Source organism: Schistocerca nitens, chromosome 6 (genome assembly GCF_023898315.1).
Source record: "Schistocerca nitens isolate TAMUIC-IGC-003100 chromosome 6, iqSchNite1.1, whole genome shotgun sequence".
Lineage (NCBI taxonomy): Eukaryota > Metazoa > Arthropoda > Insecta > Orthoptera > Acrididae > Schistocerca > Schistocerca nitens.
In genome coordinates, this window is record NC_064619.1 from 665,417,821 (window position 1) to 665,436,507 (window position 18,687).

Consider the following 18,687-nt stretch of genomic DNA (forward strand, 5'->3'; position numbering starts at 1 on the left):
TGTTGACCTTAAGACTTTCACAGTACTCCTTCCGGGAGCTCCTCGGGTTTGCCGATGTAATTCGCCTTTTGACGAGTCATTTGGCAACCCTAAGAGAGTCATAGTTACTCCTGCCACTTGCTCCCCATTTTACCTCAGTCACATCTACAAGCTTACTCTGGCTAGTTCACCAGAAGCGATACGCCATTATTTGTTGATCTTAAGACTTTCACAGTACTCCTTCCGGGAGCTCCTCGGGTTTGCCGATGTAATTCGCCTTTTGACGAGTTATTTGGCAACCCTAAGAGAGTCATAGTTACTCCTGCCACTTGCTCCCCATTTTACCACAGTCACGTCTACACGCTTACTCTGAATAGTTCACCAGAGCGATACGCCATTATTTGTTGACCTTAAGACTTTCACAGTACTCCTGCTGGGAGCTCCTCGAGTTTGCCGTTGGAATTCGCCTGTTGACGAGGCATTTGGCTACCTTAAGAGAGTCATAGTTACTCCTGCCACTTGCTCCTCGTTTTACCACAGTCGCATCTACAAGCTTACTCTGGCCAGTTCACCAGAAGCGATACGCCATTATTTGTTGACCTTAAGACTTTCACAGTACTCCTGCTGGGAGCTCCTCGAGTTTGCCGTTGGAATTCGCCTGTTGACGAGGCATTTGGCTACCTTAAGAGAGTCATAGTTACTCCTGCCACTTGCTCCTCGTTTTACCACAGTCGCATCTACAAGCTTACTCTGGCCAGTTCACCAGAAGCGATACGCCATTATTTGTTGTCCTTAAGACTTTCACAGTACTCCTGCCGGGAGCTCCTCGAGTTTGCCGTTGGAATTCTCCTGTTGACGAGGCATTTGGCTACCTTAAGAGAGTCATAGTTACTCCTGCCACTTGCTCCCCATTTTACCACAGTCACATCTACAAGCTTACTCTGGCTAGTTCACCAGAAGCGATACGCCATTATTTGTTGACCTTAAGACTTTCACAGTACTCCTGCTGGGAGCTCCTCGAGTTTGCCGTTGGAATTCGCCTGTTGACGAGGCATTTGGCTACCTTAAGAGAGTCATAGTTACTCCTGCCACTTGCTCCTCGTTTTACCACAGTCGCATCTACAAGCTTACTCTGGCTAGTTCACCAGAAGCGATACGCCATTATTTGTTGACCTTAAGACTTTCACAGTACTCCTTCCGGGAGCTCCTCGGGTTTGCCGATGTAATTCGCCTTTTGACGAGTCATTTGGCAACCCTAAGAGAGTCATAGTTACTCCTGCCACTTGCTCCCCATTTTACCACAGTCGCATCTACAAGCTTACTCTGGCCAGTTCACCAGAAGCGATACGCCATTATTTGTTGACCTTAAGACTTTCACAGTACTCCTTCCGGGAGCTCCTCGGGTTTGCCGATGTAATTCGCCTTTTGACGAGTTATTTGGCAACCCTAAGAGAGTCATAGTTACTCCTGCCACTTGCTCCCCATTTTACCACAGTCGCATCTACAAGCTTACTCTGGCTAGTTCACCAGAAGCGATACGCCATTATTTGTTGACCTTAAGACTTTCACAGTACTCCTGCCGGGAGCTCCTCGAGTTTGCCGTTGGAATTCGCCTGTTGACGAGGCATTTGGCTACCTTAAGAGAGTCATAGTTACTCCTGCCACTTGCTCCTCGTTTTACCACAGTCGCATCTACAAGCTTACTCTTGCCAGTTCACCAGAGCGATACGCCATTATTTGTTGACCTTAAGACTTTCACAGTACTCCTTCCGGGAGCTCCTCGGGTTTGCCGATGTAATTCGCCTTTTGACGAGTTATTTGGCAACCCTAAGAGAGTCATAGTTACTCCTGCCACTTGCTCCCCATTTTACCACAGTCACGTCTACACGCTTACTCTGGCTAGTTCACCAGAGCGATACGCCATTATTTGTTGACCTTAAGACTTTCACAGTACTCCTGCTGGGAGCTCCTCGAGTTTGCCGTTGGAATTCTCCTGTTGACGAGGCATTTGGCTACCTTAAGAGAGTCATAGTTACTCCTGCCACTTGCTCCTCGTTTTACCACAGTCGCATCTACAAGCTTACTCTGGCCAGTTCACCAGAAGCGATACGCCATTATTTGTTGTCCTTAAGACTTTCACAGTACTCCTGCCGGGAGGTCCTCGAGTTTGCCGTTGGAATTCTCCTGTTGACGAGGCATTTGGCTACCTTAAGAGAGTCATAGTTACTCCTGCCACTTGCTCCTCGTTTTACCACAGTCGCATCTACAAGCTTACTCTGGCCAGTTCACCAGAAGCGATACGCCATTATTTGTTGATCTTAAGACTTTCACAGTACTCCTTCCGGGAGCTCCTCGGGTTTGCCGATGTAATTCGCCTTTTGACGAGTTATTTGGCAACCCTAAGAGAGTCATAGTTACTCCTGCCACTTGCTCCCCATTTTACCACAGTCGCATCTACAAGCTTACTCTGGCCAGTTCACCAGAAGCGATACGCCATTATTTGTTGACCTTAAGACTTTCACAGTACTCCTGCCGGGAGCTCCTCGAGTTTGCCGTTGGAATTCGCCTGTTGACGAGGCATTTGGCTACCTTAAGAGAGTCATAGTTACTCCTGCCACTTGCTCCTCGTTTTACCACAGTCGCATCTACAAGCTTACTCTGGCCAGTTCACCAGAGCGATACGCCATTATTTGTTGACCTTAAGACTTTCACAGTACTCCTTCCGGGAGCTCCTCGGGTTTGCCGATGTAATTCAACTTTTGACGAGTCATTTGGCAACCCTAAGAGAGTCATAGTTACTCCTGCCACTTGCTCCCCATTTTACCACAGTCACATCTACAAGCTTACTCTGGCTAGTTCACCAGAAGCGATACGCCATTATTTGTTGATCTTAAGACTTTCACAGTACTCCTTCCGGGAGCTCCTCGGGTTTGCCGATGTAATTCGCCTTTTGACGAGTTATTTGGCAACCCTAAGAGAGTCATAGTTACTCCTGCCACTTGCTCCCCATTTTACCACAGTCGCATCTACAAGCTTACTCTGGCCAGTTCACCAGAAGCGATACGCCATTATTTGTTGACCTTAAGACTTTCACAGTACTCCTGCCGGGAGCTCCTCGAGTTTGCCGTTGGAATTCGCCTGTTGACGAGGCATTTGGCTACCTTAAGAGAGTCATAGTTACTCCTGCCACTTGCTCCTCGTTTTACCACAGTCGCATCTACAAGCTTACTCTGGCCAGTTCACCAGAGCGATACGCCATTATTTGTTGACCTTAAGACTTTCACAGTACTCCTTCCGGGAGCTCCTCGGGTTTGCCGATGTAATTCAACTTTTGACGAGTCATTTGGCAACCCTAAGAGAGTCATAGTTACTCCTGCCACTTGCTCCCCATTTTACCACAGTCACATCTACAAGCTTACTCTGGCTAGTTCACCAGAAGCGATACGCCATTATTTGTTGATCTTAAGACTTTCACAGTACTCCTTCCGGGAGCTCCTCGGGTTTGCCGATGTAATTCGCCTTTTGACGAGTTATTTGGCAACCCTAAGAGAGTCATAGTTACTCCTGCCACTTGCTCCCCATTTTACCACAGTCACATCTACAAGCTTACTCTGGCTAGTTCACCAGAAGCGATACGCCATTATTTGTTGACCTTAAGACTTTCACAGTACTCCTGCTGGGAGCTCCTCGAGTTTGCCGTTGGAATTCGCCTGTTGACGAGGCATTTGGCTACCTTAAGAGAGTCATAGTTACTCCTGCCACTTGCTCCTCGTTTTACCACAGTCGCATCTACAAGCTTACTCTGGCCAGTTCACCAGAAGCGATACGCCATTATTTGTTGTCCTTAAGACTTTCACAGTACTCCTGCCGGGAGCTCCTCGAGTTTGCCGTTGGAATTCTCCTGTTGACGAGGCATTTGGCTACCTTAAGAGAGTCATAGTTACTCCTGCCACTTGCTCCCCATTTTACCACAGTCACATCTACAAGCTTACTCTGGCTAGTTCACCAGAAGCGATACGCCATTATTTGTTGACCTTAAGACTTTCACAGTACTCCTGCTGGGAGGTCCTCGAGTTTGCCGTTGGAATTCGCCTGTTGACGAGGCATTTGGCTACCTTAAGAGAGTCATAGTTACTCCTGCCACTTGCTCCTCGTTTTACCACAGTCGCATCTACAAGCTTACTCTGGCCAGTTCACCAGAGCGATACGCCATTATTTGTTGACCTTAAGACTTTCACAGTACTCCTTCCGGGAGCTCCTCGGGTTTGCCGATGTAATTCAACTTTTGACGAGTCATTTGGCAACCCTAAGAGAGTCATAGTTACTCCTGCCACTTGCTCCCCATTTTACCACAGTCACATCTACAAGCTTACTCTGGCTAGTTCACCAGAAGCGATACGCCATTATTTGTTGACCTTAAGACTTTCACAGTACTCCTGCTGGGAGCTCCTCGAGTTTGCCGTTGGAATTCGCCTGTTGACGAGGCATTTGGCTACCTTAAGAGAGTCATAGTTACTCCTGCCACTTGCTCCTCGTTTTACCACAGTCGCATCTACAAGCTTACTCTGGCCAGTTCACCAGAAGCGATACGCCATTATTTGTTGTCCTTAAGACTTTCACAGTACTCCTGCCGGGAGCTCCTCGAGTTTGCCGTTGGAATTCTCCTGTTGACGAGGCATTTGGCTACCTTAAGAGAGTCATAGTTACTCCTGCCACTTGCTCCCCATTTTACCACAGTCACATCTACAAGCTTACTCTGGCTAGTTCACCAGAAGCGATACGCCATTATTTGTTGACCTTAAGACTTTCACAGTACTCCTGCTGGGAGGTCCTCGAGTTTGCCGTTGGAATTCGCCTGTTGACGAGGCATTTGGCTACCTTAAGAGAGTCATAGTTACTCCTGCCACTTGCTCCTCGTTTTACCACAGTCGCATCTACAAGCTTACTCTGGCTAGTTCACCAGAAGCGATACGCCATTATTTGTTGACCTTAAGACTTTCACAGTACTCCTTCCGGGAGCTCCTCGGGTTTGCCGATGTAATTCGCCTTTTGACGAGTTATTTGGCAACCCTAAGAGAGTCATAGTTACTCCTGCCACTTGCTCCCCATTTTACCACAGTCGCATCTACAAGCTTACTCTGGCTAGTTCACCAGAAGCGATACGCCATTATTTGTTGACCTTAAGACTTTCACAGTACTCCTGCCGGGAGCTCCTCGAGTTTGCCGTTGGAATTCGCCTGTTGACGAGGCATTTGGCTACCTTAAGAGAGTCATAGTTACTCCTGCCACTTGCTCCTCGTTTTACCACAGTCGCATCTACAAGCTTACTCTTGCCAGTTCACCAGAGCGATACGCCATTATTTGTTGACCTTAAGACTTTCACAGTACTCCTTCCGGGAGCTCCTCGGGTTTGCCGATGTAATTCGCCTTTTGACGAGTTATTTGGCAACCCTAAGAGAGTCATAGTTACTCCTGCCACTTGCTCCCCATTTTACCACAGTCGCATCTACAAGCTTACTCTGGCCAGTTCACCAGAAGCGATACGCCATTATTTGTTGACCTTAAGACTTTCACAGTACTCCTGCCGGGAGCTCCTCGAGTTTGCCGTTGGAATTCGCCTGTTGACGAGGCATTTGGCTACCTTAAGAGAGTCATAGTTACTCCTGCCACTTGCTCCTCGTTTTACCACAGTCGCATCTACAAGCTTACTCTGGCCAGTTCACCAGAGCGATACGCCATTATTTGTTGACCTTAAGACTTTCACAGTACTCCTTCCGGGAGCTCCTCGGGTTTGCCGATGTAATTCAACTTTTGACGAGTCATTTGGCAACCCTAAGAGAGTCATAGTTACTCCTGCCACTTGCTCCCCATTTTACCACAGTCACATCTACAAGCTTACTCTGGCTAGTTCACCAGAAGCGATACGCCATTATTTGTTGATCTTAAGACTTTCACAGTACTCCTTCCGGGAGCTCCTCGGGTTTGCCGATGTAATTCGCCTTTTGACGAGTTATTTGGCAACCCTAAGAGAGTCATAGTTACTCCTGCCACTTGCTCCCCATTTTACCACAGTCACATCTACAAGCTTACTCTGGCTAGTTCACCAGAAGCGATACGCCATTATTTGTTGACCTTAAGACTTTCACAGTACTCCTGCTGGGAGCTCCTCGAGTTTGCCGTTGGAATTCGCCTGTTGACGAGGCATTTGGCTACCTTAAGAGAGTCATAGTTACTCCTGCCACTTGCTCCTCGTTTTACCACAGTCGCATCTACAAGCTTACTCTGGCCAGTTCACCAGAAGCGATACGCCATTATTTGTTGTCCTTAAGACTTTCACAGTACTCCTGCCGGGAGCTCCTCGAGTTTGCCGTTGGAATTCTCCTGTTGACGAGGCATTTGGCTACCTTAAGAGAGTCATAGTTACTCCTGCCACTTGCTCCCCATTTTACCACAGTCACATCTACAAGCTTACTCTGGCTAGTTCACCAGAAGCGATACGCCATTATTTGTTGACCTTAAGACTTTCACAGTACTCCTGCTGGGAGGTCCTCGAGTTTGCCGTTGGAATTCGCCTGTTGACGAGGCATTTGGCTACCTTAAGAGAGTCATAGTTACTCCTGCCACTTGCTCCTCGTTTTACCACAGTCGCATCTACAAGCTTACTCTGGCTAGTTCACCAGAAGCGATACGCCATTATTTGTTGACCTTAAGACTTTCACAGTACTCCTTCCGGGAGCTCCTCGGGTTTGCCGATGTAATTCGCCTTTTGACGAGTTATTTGGCAACCCTAAGAGAGTCATAGTTACTCCTGCCACTTGCTCCCCATTTTACCACAGTCGCATCTACAAGCATACTCTGGCCAGTTCACCAGAAGCGATACGCCATTATTTGTTGTCCTTAAGACTTTCACAGTACTCCTGCCGGGAGCTCCTCGAGTTTGCCGTTGGAATTCGCCTGTTGACGAGGCATTTGGCTACCTTAAGAGAGTCATAGTTACTCCTGCCACTTGCTCCTCGTTTTACCACAGTCGCATCTACAAGCTTACTCTGGCCAGTTCACCAGAGCGATACGCCATTATTTGTTGACCTTAAGACTTTCACAGTACTCCTTCCGGGAGCTCCTCGGGTTTGCCGATGTAATTCGCCTTTTGACGAGTCATTTGGCAACCCTAAGAGAGTCATAGTTACTCCTGCCACTTGCTCCCCATTTTACCTCAGTCACATCTACAAGCTTACTCTGGCTAGTTCACCAGAAGCGATACGCCATTATTTGTTGATCTTAAGACTTTCACAGTACTCCTTCCGGGAGCTCCTCGGGTTTGCCGATGTAATTCGCCTTTTGACGAGTTATTTGGCAACCCTAAGAGAGTCATAGTTACTCCTGCCACTTGCTCCCCATTTTACCACAGTCACGTCTACACGCTTACTCTGAATAGTTCACCAGAGCGATACGCCATTATTTGTTGACCTTAAGACTTTCACAGTACTCCTGCTGGGAGCTCCTCGAGTTTGCCGTTGGAATTCGCCTGTTGACGAGGCATTTGGCTACCTTAAGAGAGTCATAGTTACTCCTGCCACTTGCTCCTCGTTTTACCACAGTCGCATCTACAAGCTTACTCTGGCCAGTTCACCAGAAGCGATACGCCATTATTTGTTGACCTTAAGACTTTCACAGTACTCCTGCTGGGAGCTCCTCGAGTTTGCCGTTGGAATTCGCCTGTTGACGAGGCATTTGGCTACCTTAAGAGAGTCATAGTTACTCCTGCCACTTGCTCCTCGTTTTACCACAGTCGCATCTACAAGCTTACTCTGGCCAGTTCACCAGAAGCGATACGCCATTATTTGTTGTCCTTAAGACTTTCACAGTACTCCTGCCGGGAGCTCCTCGAGTTTGCCGTTGGAATTCTCCTGTTGACGAGGCATTTGGCTACCTTAAGAGAGTCATAGTTACTCCTGCCACTTGCTCCCCATTTTACCACAGTCACATCTACAAGCTTACTCTGGCTAGTTCACCAGAAGCGATACGCCATTATTTGTTGACCTTAAGACTTTCACAGTACTCCTGCTGGGAGCTCCTCGAGTTTGCCGTTGGAATTCGCCTGTTGACGAGGCATTTGGCTACCTTAAGAGAGTCATAGTTACTCCTGCCACTTGCTCCTCGTTTTACCACAGTCGCATCTACAAGCTTACTCTGGCTAGTTCACCAGAAGCGATACGCCATTATTTGTTGACCTTAAGACTTTCACAGTACTCCTTCCGGGAGCTCCTCGGGTTTGCCGATGTAATTCGCCTTTTGACGAGTCATTTGGCAACCCTAAGAGAGTCATAGTTACTCCTGCCACTTGCTCCCCATTTTACCACAGTCGCATCTACAAGCTTACTCTGGCCAGTTCACCAGAAGCGATACGCCATTATTTGTTGACCTTAAGACTTTCACAGTACTCCTTCCGGGAGCTCCTCGGGTTTGCCGATGTAATTCGCCTTTTGACGAGTTATTTGGCAACCCTAAGAGAGTCATAGTTACTCCTGCCACTTGCTCCCCATTTTACCACAGTCGCATCTACAAGCTTACTCTGGCTAGTTCACCAGAAGCGATACGCCATTATTTGTTGACCTTAAGACTTTCACAGTACTCCTGCCGGGAGCTCCTCGAGTTTGCCGTTGGAATTCGCCTGTTGACGAGGCATTTGGCTACCTTAAGAGAGTCATAGTTACTCCTGCCACTTGCTCCTCGTTTTACCACAGTCGCATCTACAAGCTTACTCTTGCCAGTTCACCAGAGCGATACGCCATTATTTGTTGACCTTAAGACTTTCACAGTACTCCTTCCGGGAGCTCCTCGGGTTTGCCGATGTAATTCGCCTTTTGACGAGTTATTTGGCAACCCTAAGAGAGTCATAGTTACTCCTGCCACTTGCTCCCCATTTTACCACAGTCACGTCTACACGCTTACTCTGGCTAGTTCACCAGAGCGATACGCCATTATTTGTTGACCTTAAGACTTTCACAGTACTCCTGCTGGGAGCTCCTCGAGTTTGCCGTTGGAATTCTCCTGTTGACGAGGCATTTGGCTACCTTAAGAGAGTCATAGTTACTCCTGCCACTTGCTCCTCGTTTTACCACAGTCGCATCTACAAGCTTACTCTGGCCAGTTCACCAGAAGCGATACGCCATTATTTGTTGTCCTTAAGACTTTCACAGTACTCCTGCCGGGAGGTCCTCGAGTTTGCCGTTGGAATTCTCCTGTTGACGAGGCATTTGGCTACCTTAAGAGAGTCATAGTTACTCCTGCCACTTGCTCCTCGTTTTACCACAGTCGCATCTACAAGCTTACTCTGGCCAGTTCACCAGAAGCGATACGCCATTATTTGTTGATCTTAAGACTTTCACAGTACTCCTTCCGGGAGCTCCTCGGGTTTGCCGATGTAATTCGCCTTTTGACGAGTTATTTGGCAACCCTAAGAGAGTCATAGTTACTCCTGCCACTTGCTCCCCATTTTACCACAGTCGCATCTACAAGCTTACTCTGGCCAGTTCACCAGAAGCGATACGCCATTATTTGTTGACCTTAAGACTTTCACAGTACTCCTGCCGGGAGCTCCTCGAGTTTGCCGTTGGAATTCGCCTGTTGACGAGGCATTTGGCTACCTTAAGAGAGTCATAGTTACTCCTGCCACTTGCTCCTCGTTTTACCACAGTCGCATCTACAAGCTTACTCTGGCCAGTTCACCAGAGCGATACGCCATTATTTGTTGACCTTAAGACTTTCACAGTACTCCTTCCGGGAGCTCCTCGGGTTTGCCGATGTAATTCAACTTTTGACGAGTCATTTGGCAACCCTAAGAGAGTCATAGTTACTCCTGCCACTTGCTCCCCATTTTACCACAGTCACATCTACAAGCTTACTCTGGCTAGTTCACCAGAAGCGATACGCCATTATTTGTTGATCTTAAGACTTTCACAGTACTCCTTCCGGGAGCTCCTCGGGTTTGCCGATGTAATTCGCCTTTTGACGAGTTATTTGGCAACCCTAAGAGAGTCATAGTTACTCCTGCCACTTGCTCCCCATTTTACCACAGTCACATCTACAAGCTTACTCTGGCTAGTTCACCAGAAGCGATACGCCATTATTTGTTGACCTTAAGACTTTCACAGTACTCCTGCTGGGAGCTCCTCGAGTTTGCCGTTGGAATTCGCCTGTTGACGAGGCATTTGGCTACCTTAAGAGAGTCATAGTTACTCCTGCCACTTGCTCCTCGTTTTACCACAGTCGCATCTACAAGCTTACTCTGGCCAGTTCACCAGAAGCGATACGCCATTATTTGTTGTCCTTAAGACTTTCACAGTACTCCTGCCGGGAGCTCCTCGAGTTTGCCGTTGGAATTCTCCTGTTGACGAGGCATTTGGCTACCTTAAGAGAGTCATAGTTACTCCTGCCACTTGCTCCCCATTTTACCACAGTCACATCTACAAGCTTACTCTGGCTAGTTCACCAGAAGCGATACGCCATTATTTGTTGACCTTAAGACTTTCACAGTACTCCTGCTGGGAGGTCCTCGAGTTTGCCGTTGGAATTCGCCTGTTGACGAGGCATTTGGCTACCTTAAGAGAGTCATAGTTACTCCTGCCACTTGCTCCTCGTTTTACCACAGTCGCATCTACAAGCTTACTCTGGCTAGTTCACCAGAAGCGATACGCCATTATTTGTTGACCTTAAGACTTTCACAGTACTCCTTCCGGGAGCTCCTCGGGTTTGCCGATGTAATTCGCCTTTTGACGAGTTATTTGGCAACCCTAAGAGAGTCATAGTTACTCCTGCCACTTGCTCCCCATTTTACCACAGTCACGTCTACACGCTTACTCTGGCTAGTTCACCAGAGCGATACGCCATTATTTGTTGACCTTAAGACTTTCACAGTACTCCTGCTGGGAGCTCCTCGAGTTTGCCGTTGGAATTCGCCTGTTGACGAGGCATTTGGCTACCTTAAGAGAGTCATAGTTACTCCTGCCACTTGCTCCTCGTTTTACCACAGTCGCATCTACAAGCTTACTCTGGCCAGTTCACCAGAAGCGATACGCCATTATTTGTTGTCCTTAAGACTTTCACAGTACTCCTGCCGGGAGGTCCTCGAGTTTGCCGTTGGAATTCTCCTGTTGACGAGGCATTTGGCTACCTTAAGAGAGTCATAGTTACTCCTGCCACTTGCTCCTCGTTTTACCACAGTCGCATCTACAAGCTTACTCTGGCCAGTTCACCAGAAGCGATACGCCATTATTTGTTGATCTTAAGACTTTCACAGTACTCCTTCCGGGAGCTCCTCGGGTTTGCCGATGTAATTCGCCTTTTGACGAGTTATTTGGCAACCCTAAGAGAGTCATAGTTACTCCTGCCACTTGCTCCCCATTTTACCACAGTCGCATCTACAAGCTTACTCTGGCCAGTTCACCAGAAGCGATACGCCATTATTTGTTGACCTTAAGACTTTCACAGTACTCCTGCCGGGAGCTCCTCGAGTTTGCCGTTGGAATTCGCCTGTTGACGAGGCATTTGGCTACCTTAAGAGAGTCATAGTTACTCCTGCCACTTGCTCCTCGTTTTACCACAGTCGCATCTACAAGCTTACTCTGGCCAGTTCACCAGAGCGATACGCCATTATTTGTTGACCTTAAGACTTTCACAGTACTCCTTCCGGGAGCTCCTCGGGTTTGCCGATGTAATTCAACTTTTGACGAGTCATTTGGCAACCCTAAGAGAGTCATAGTTACTCCTGCCACTTGCTCCCCATTTTACCACAGTCACATCTACAAGCTTACTCTGGCTAGTTCACCAGAAGCGATACGCCATTATTTGTTGATCTTAAGACTTTCACAGTACTCCTTCCGGGAGCTCCTCGGGTTTGCCGATGTAATTCGCCTTTTGACGAGTTATTTGGCAACCCTAAGAGAGTCATAGTTACTCCTGCCACTTGCTCCCCATTTTACCACAGTCACATCTACAAGCTTACTCTGGCTAGTTCACCAGAAGCGATACGCCATTATTTGTTGACCTTAAGACTTTCACAGTACTCCTGCTGGGAGCTCCTCGAGTTTGCCGTTGGAATTCGCCTGTTGACGAGGCATTTGGCTACCTTAAGAGAGTCATAGTTACTCCTGCCACTTGCTCCTCGTTTTACCACAGTCGCATCTACAAGCTTACTCTGGCCAGTTCACCAGAAGCGATACGCCATTATTTGTTGTCCTTAAGACTTTCACAGTACTCCTGCCGGGAGCTCCTCGAGTTTGCCGTTGGAATTCTCCTGTTGACGAGGCATTTGGCTACCTTAAGAGAGTCATAGTTACTCCTGCCACTTGCTCCCCATTTTACCACAGTCACATCTACAAGCTTACTCTGGCTAGTTCACCAGAAGCGATACGCCATTATTTGTTGACCTTAAGACTTTCACAGTACTCCTGCTGGGAGGTCCTCGAGTTTGCCGTTGGAATTCGCCTGTTGACGAGGCATTTGGCTACCTTAAGAGAGTCATAGTTACTCCTGCCACTTGCTCCTCGTTTTACCACAGTCGCATCTACAAGCTTACTCTGGCTAGTTCACCAGAAGCGATACGCCATTATTTGTTGACCTTAAGACTTTCACAGTACTCCTTCCGGGAGCTCCTCGGGTTTGCCGATGTAATTCGCCTTTTGACGAGTTATTTGGCAACCCTAAGAGAGTCATAGTTACTCCTGCCACTTGCTCCCCATTTTACCACAGTCGCATCTACAAGCATACTCTGGCCAGTTCACCAGAAGCGATACGCCATTATTTGTTGACCTTAAGACTTTCACAGTACTCCTTCCGGGAGCTCCTCGGGTTTGCCGATGTAATTCGCCTTTTGACGAGTTATTTGGCAACCCTAAGAGAGTCATAGTTACTCCTGCCACTTGCTCCCCATTTTACCACAGTCGCATCTACAAGCATACTCTGGCCAGTTCACCAGAAGCGATACGCCATTATTTGTTGATCTTAAGACTTTCACAGTACTCCTTCCGGGAGCTCCTCGGGTTTGCCGATGTAATTCGCCTTTTGACGAGTTATTTGGCAACCCTAAGAGAGTCATAGTTACTCCTGCCACTTGCTCCCCATTTTACCACAGTCGCATCTACAAGCTTACTCTGGCCAGTTCACCAGAAGCGATACGCCATTATTTGTTGACCTTAAGACTTTCACAGTACTCCTGCCGGGAGCTCCTCGAGTTTGCCGTTGGAATTCGCCTGTTGACGAGGCATTTGGCTACCTTAAGAGAGTCATAGTTACTCCTGCCACTTGCTCCTCGTTTTACCACAGTCGCATCTACAAGCTTACTCTGGCCAGTTCACCAGAGCGATACGCCATTATTTGTTGACCTTAAGACTTTCACAGTACTCCTTCCGGGAGCTCCTCGGGTTTGCCGATGTAATTCAACTTTTGACGAGTCATTTGGCAACCCTAAGAGAGTCATAGTTACTCCTGCCACTTGCTCCCCATTTTACCACAGTCACATCTACAAGCTTACTCTGGCTAGTTCACCAGAAGCGATACGCCATTATTTGTTGATCTTAAGACTTTCACAGTACTCCTTCCGGGAGCTCCTCGGGTTTGCCGATGTAATTCGCCTTTTGACGAGTTATTTGGCAACCCTAAGAGAGTCATAGTTACTCCTGCCACTTGCTCCCCATTTTACCACAGTCACATCTACAAGCTTACTCTGGCTAGTTCACCAGAAGCGATACGCCATTATTTGTTGACCTTAAGACTTTCACAGTACTCCTGCTGGGAGCTCCTCGAGTTTGCCGTTGGAATTCGCCTGTTGACGAGGCATTTGGCTACCTTAAGAGAGTCATAGTTACTCCTGCCACTTGCTCCTCGTTTTACCACAGTCGCATCTACAAGCTTACTCTGGCCAGTTCACCAGAAGCGATACGCCATTATTTGTTGTCCTTAAGACTTTCACAGTACTCCTGCCGGGAGCTCCTCGAGTTTGCCGTTGGAATTCTCCTGTTGACGAGGCATTTGGCTACCTTAAGAGAGTCATAGTTACTCCTGCCACTTGCTCCCCATTTTACCACAGTCACATCTACAAGCTTACTCTGGCTAGTTCACCAGAAGCGATACGCCATTATTTGTTGACCTTAAGACTTTCACAGTACTCCTGCTGGGAGGTCCTCGAGTTTGCCGTTGGAATTCGCCTGTTGACGAGGCATTTGGCTACCTTAAGAGAGTCATAGTTACTCCTGCCACTTGCTCCTCGTTTTACCACAGTCGCATCTACAAGCTTACTCTGGCTAGTTCACCAGAAGCGATACGCCATTATTTGTTGACCTTAAGACTTTCACAGTACTCCTTCCGGGAGCTCCTCGGGTTTGCCGATGTAATTCGCCTTTTGACGAGTTATTTGGCAACCCTAAGAGAGTCATAGTTACTCCTGCCACTTGCTCCCCATTTTACCACAGTCGCATCTACAAGCATACTCTGGCCAGTTCACCAGAAGCGATACGCCATTATTTGTTGACCTTAAGACTTTCACAGTACTCCTTCCGGGAGCTCCTCGGGTTTGCCGATGTAATTCGCCTTTTGACGAGTTATTTGGCAACCCTAAGAGAGTCATAGTTACTCCTGCCACTTGCTCCCCATTTTACCACAGTCGCATCTACAAGCATACTCTGGCCAGTTCACCAGAAGCGATACGCCATTATTTGTTGATCTTAAGACTTTCACAGTACTCCTTCCGGGAGCTCCTCGGGTTTGCCGATGTAATTCGCCTTTTGACGAGTTATTTGGCAACCCTAAGAGAGTCATAGTTACTCCTGCCACTTGCTCCCCATTTTACCACAGTCGCATCTACAAGCTTACTCTGGCCAGTTCACCAGAAGCGATACGCCATTATTTGTTGACCTTAAGACTTTCACAGTACTCCTGCCGGGAGCTCCTCGAGTTTGCCGTTGGAATTCGCCTGTTGACGAGGCATTTGGCTACCTTAAGAGAGTCATAGTTACTCCTGCCACTTGCTCCTCGTTTTACCACAGTCGCATCTACAAGCTTACTCTGGCCAGTTCACCAGAGCGATACGCCATTATTTGTTGACCTTAAGACTTTCACAGTACTCCTTCCGGGAGCTCCTCGGGTTTGCCGATGTAATTCAACTTTTGACGAGTCATTTGGCAACCCTAAGAGAGTCATAGTTACTCCTGCCACTTGCTCCCCATTTTACCACAGTCACATCTACAAGCTTACTCTGGCTAGTTCACCAGAAGCGATACGCCATTATTTGTTGATCTTAAGACTTTCACAGTACTCCTTCCGGGAGCTCCTCGGGTTTGCCGATGTAATTCGCCTTTTGACGAGTTATTTGGCAACCCTAAGAGAGTCATAGTTACTCCTGCCACTTGCTCCCCATTTTACCACAGTCACATCTACAAGCTTACTCTGGCTAGTTCACCAGAAGCGATACGCCATTATTTGTTGACCTTAAGACTTTCACAGTACTCCTGCTGGGAGCTCCTCGAGTTTGCCGTTGGAATTCGCCTGTTGACGAGGCATTTGGCTACCTTAAGAGAGTCATAGTTACTCCTGCCACTTGCTCCTCGTTTTACCACAGTCGCATCTACAAGCTTACTCTGGCCAGTTCACCAGAAGCGATACGCCATTATTTGTTGTCCTTAAGACTTTCACAGTACTCCTGCCGGGAGCTCCTCGAGTTTGCCGTTGGAATTCTCCTGTTGACGAGGCATTTGGCTACCTTAAGAGAGTCATAGTTACTCCTGCCACTTGCTCCCCATTTTACCACAGTCACATCTACAAGCTTACTCTGGCTAGTTCACCAGAAGCGATACGCCATTATTTGTTGACCTTAAGACTTTCACAGTACTCCTGCTGGGAGGTCCTCGAGTTTGCCGTTGTAATTCGCCTGTTGACGAGGCATTTGGCTACCTTAAGAGAGTCATAGTTACTCCTGCCACTTGCTCCTCGTTTTACCACAGTCGCATCTACAAGCTTACTCTGGCTAGTTCACCAGAAGCGATACGCCATTATTTGTTGACCTTAAGACTTTCACAGTACTCCTTCCGGGAGCTCCTCGGGTTTGCCGATGTAATTCGCCTTTTGACGAGTTATTTGGCAACCCTAAGAGAGTCATAGTTACTCCTGCCACTTGCTCCCCATTTTACCACAGTCGCATCTACAAGCATACTCTGGCCAGTTCACCAGAAGCGATACGCCATTATTTGTTGTCCTTAAGACTTTCACAGTACTCCTGCCGGGAGCTCCTCGAGTTTGCCGTTGGAATTCGCCTGTTGACGAGGCATTTGGCTACCTTAAGAGAGTCATAGTTACTCCTGCCACTTGCTCCTCGTTTTACCACAGTCGCATCTACAAGCTTACTCTGGCCAGTTCACCAGAGCGATACGCCATTATTTGTTGACCTTAAGACTTTCACAGTACTCCTTCCGGGAGCTCCTCGGGTTTGCCGATGTAATTCGCCTTTTGACGAGTCATTTGGCAACCCTAAGAGAGTCATAGTTACTCCTGCCACTTGCTCCCCATTTTACCTCAGTCACATCTACAAGCTTACTCTGGCTAGTTCACCAGAAGCGATACGCCATTATTTGTTGATCTTAAGACTTTCACAGTACTCCTTCCGGGAGCTCCTCGGGTTTGCCGATGTAATTCGCCTTTTGACGAGTTATTTGGCAACCCTAAGAGAGTCATAGTTACTCCTGCCACTTGCTCCCCATTTTACCACAGTCACGTCTACACGCTTACTCTGAATAGTTCACCAGAGCGATACGCCATTATTTGTTGACCTTAAGACTTTCACAGTACTCCTGCTGGGAGCTCCTCGAGTTTGCCGTTGGAATTCGCCTGTTGACGAGGCATTTGGCTACCTTAAGAGAGTCATAGTTACTCCTGCCACTTGCTCCTCGTTTTACCACAGTCGCATCTACAAGCTTACTCTGGCCAGTTCACCAGAAGCGATACGCCATTATTTGTTGACCTTAAGACTTTCACAGTACTCCTGCTGGGAGCTCCTCGAGTTTGCCGTTGGAATTCGCCTGTTGACGAGGCATTTGGCTACCTTAAGAGAGTCATAGTTACTCCTGCCACTTGCTCCTCGTTTTACCACAGTCGCATCTACAAGCTTACTCTGGCCAGTTCACCAGAAGCGATACGCCATTATTTGTTGTCCTTAAGACTTTCACAGTACTCCTGCCGGGAGCTCCTCGAGTTTGCCGTTGGAATTCTCCTGTTGACGAGGCATTTGGCTACCTTAAGAGAGTCATAGTTACTCCTGCCACTTGCTCCCCATTTTACCACAGTCACATCTACAAGCTTACTCTGGCTAGTTCACCAGAAGCGATACGCCATTATTTGTTGACCTTAAGACTTTCACAGTACTCCTGCTGGGAGCTCCTCGAGTTTGCCGTTGGAATTCGCCTGTTGACGAGGCATTTGGCTACCTTAAGAGAGTCATAGTTACTCCTGCCACTTGCTCCTCGTTTTACCACAGTCGCATCTACAAGCTTACTCTGGCTAGTTCACCAGAAGCGATACGCCATTATTTGTTGACCTTAAGACTTTCACAGTACTCCTTCCGGGAGCTCCTCGGGTTTGCCGATGTAATTCGCCTTTTGACGAGTTATTTGGCAACCCTAAGAGAGTCATAGTTACTCCTGCCACTTGCTCCCCATTTTACCACAGTCGCATCTACAAGCTTACTCTGGCCAGTTCACCAGAGGCGATACGCCATTATTTGTTGACCTTAAGACTTTCACAGTACTCCTTCCGGGAGCTCCTCGGGTTTGCCGATGTAATTCGCCTTTTGACGAGTTATTTGGCAACCCTAAGAGAGTCATAGTTACTCCTGCCACTTGCTCCCCATTTTACCACAGTCGCATCTACAAGCTTACTCTGGCTAGTTCACCAGAAGCGATACGCCATTATTTGTTGACCTTAAGACTTTCACAGTACTCCTGCCGGGAGCTCCTCGAGTTTGCCGTTGGAATTCGCCTGTTGACGAGGCATTTGGCTACCTTAAGAGAGTCATAGTTACTCCTGCCACTTGCTCCTCGTTTTACCACAGTCGCATCTACAAGCTTACTCTTGCCAGTTCACCAGAGCGATACGCCATTATTTGTTGACCTTAAGACTTTCACAGTACTCCTTCCGGGAGCTCCTCGGGTTTGCCGATGTAATTCGCCTTTTGACGAGTTATTTGGCAACCCTAAGAGAGTCATAGTTACTCCTGCCACTTGCTCCCCATTTTACCACAGTCACGTCTACACGCTTACTCTGGCTAGTTCACCAGAGCGATACGCCATTATTTGTTGACCTTAAGACTTTCACAGTACTCCTGCTGGGAGCTCCTCGAGTTTGCCGTTGGAATTCTCCTGTTGACGAGGCATTTGGCTACCTTAAGAGAGTCATAGTTACTCCTGCCACTTGCTCCTCGTTTTACCACAGTCGCATCTACAAGCTTACTCTGGCCAGTTCACCAGAAGCGATACGCCATTATTTGTTGTCCTTAAGACTTTCACAGTACTCCTGCCGGGAGGTCCTCGAGTTTGCCGTTGGAATTCTCCTGTTGACGAGGCATTTGGCTACCTTAAGAGAGTCATAGTTACTCCTGCCACTTGCTCCTCGTTTTACCACAGTCGCATCTACAAGCTTACTCTGGCCAGTTCACCAGAAGCGATA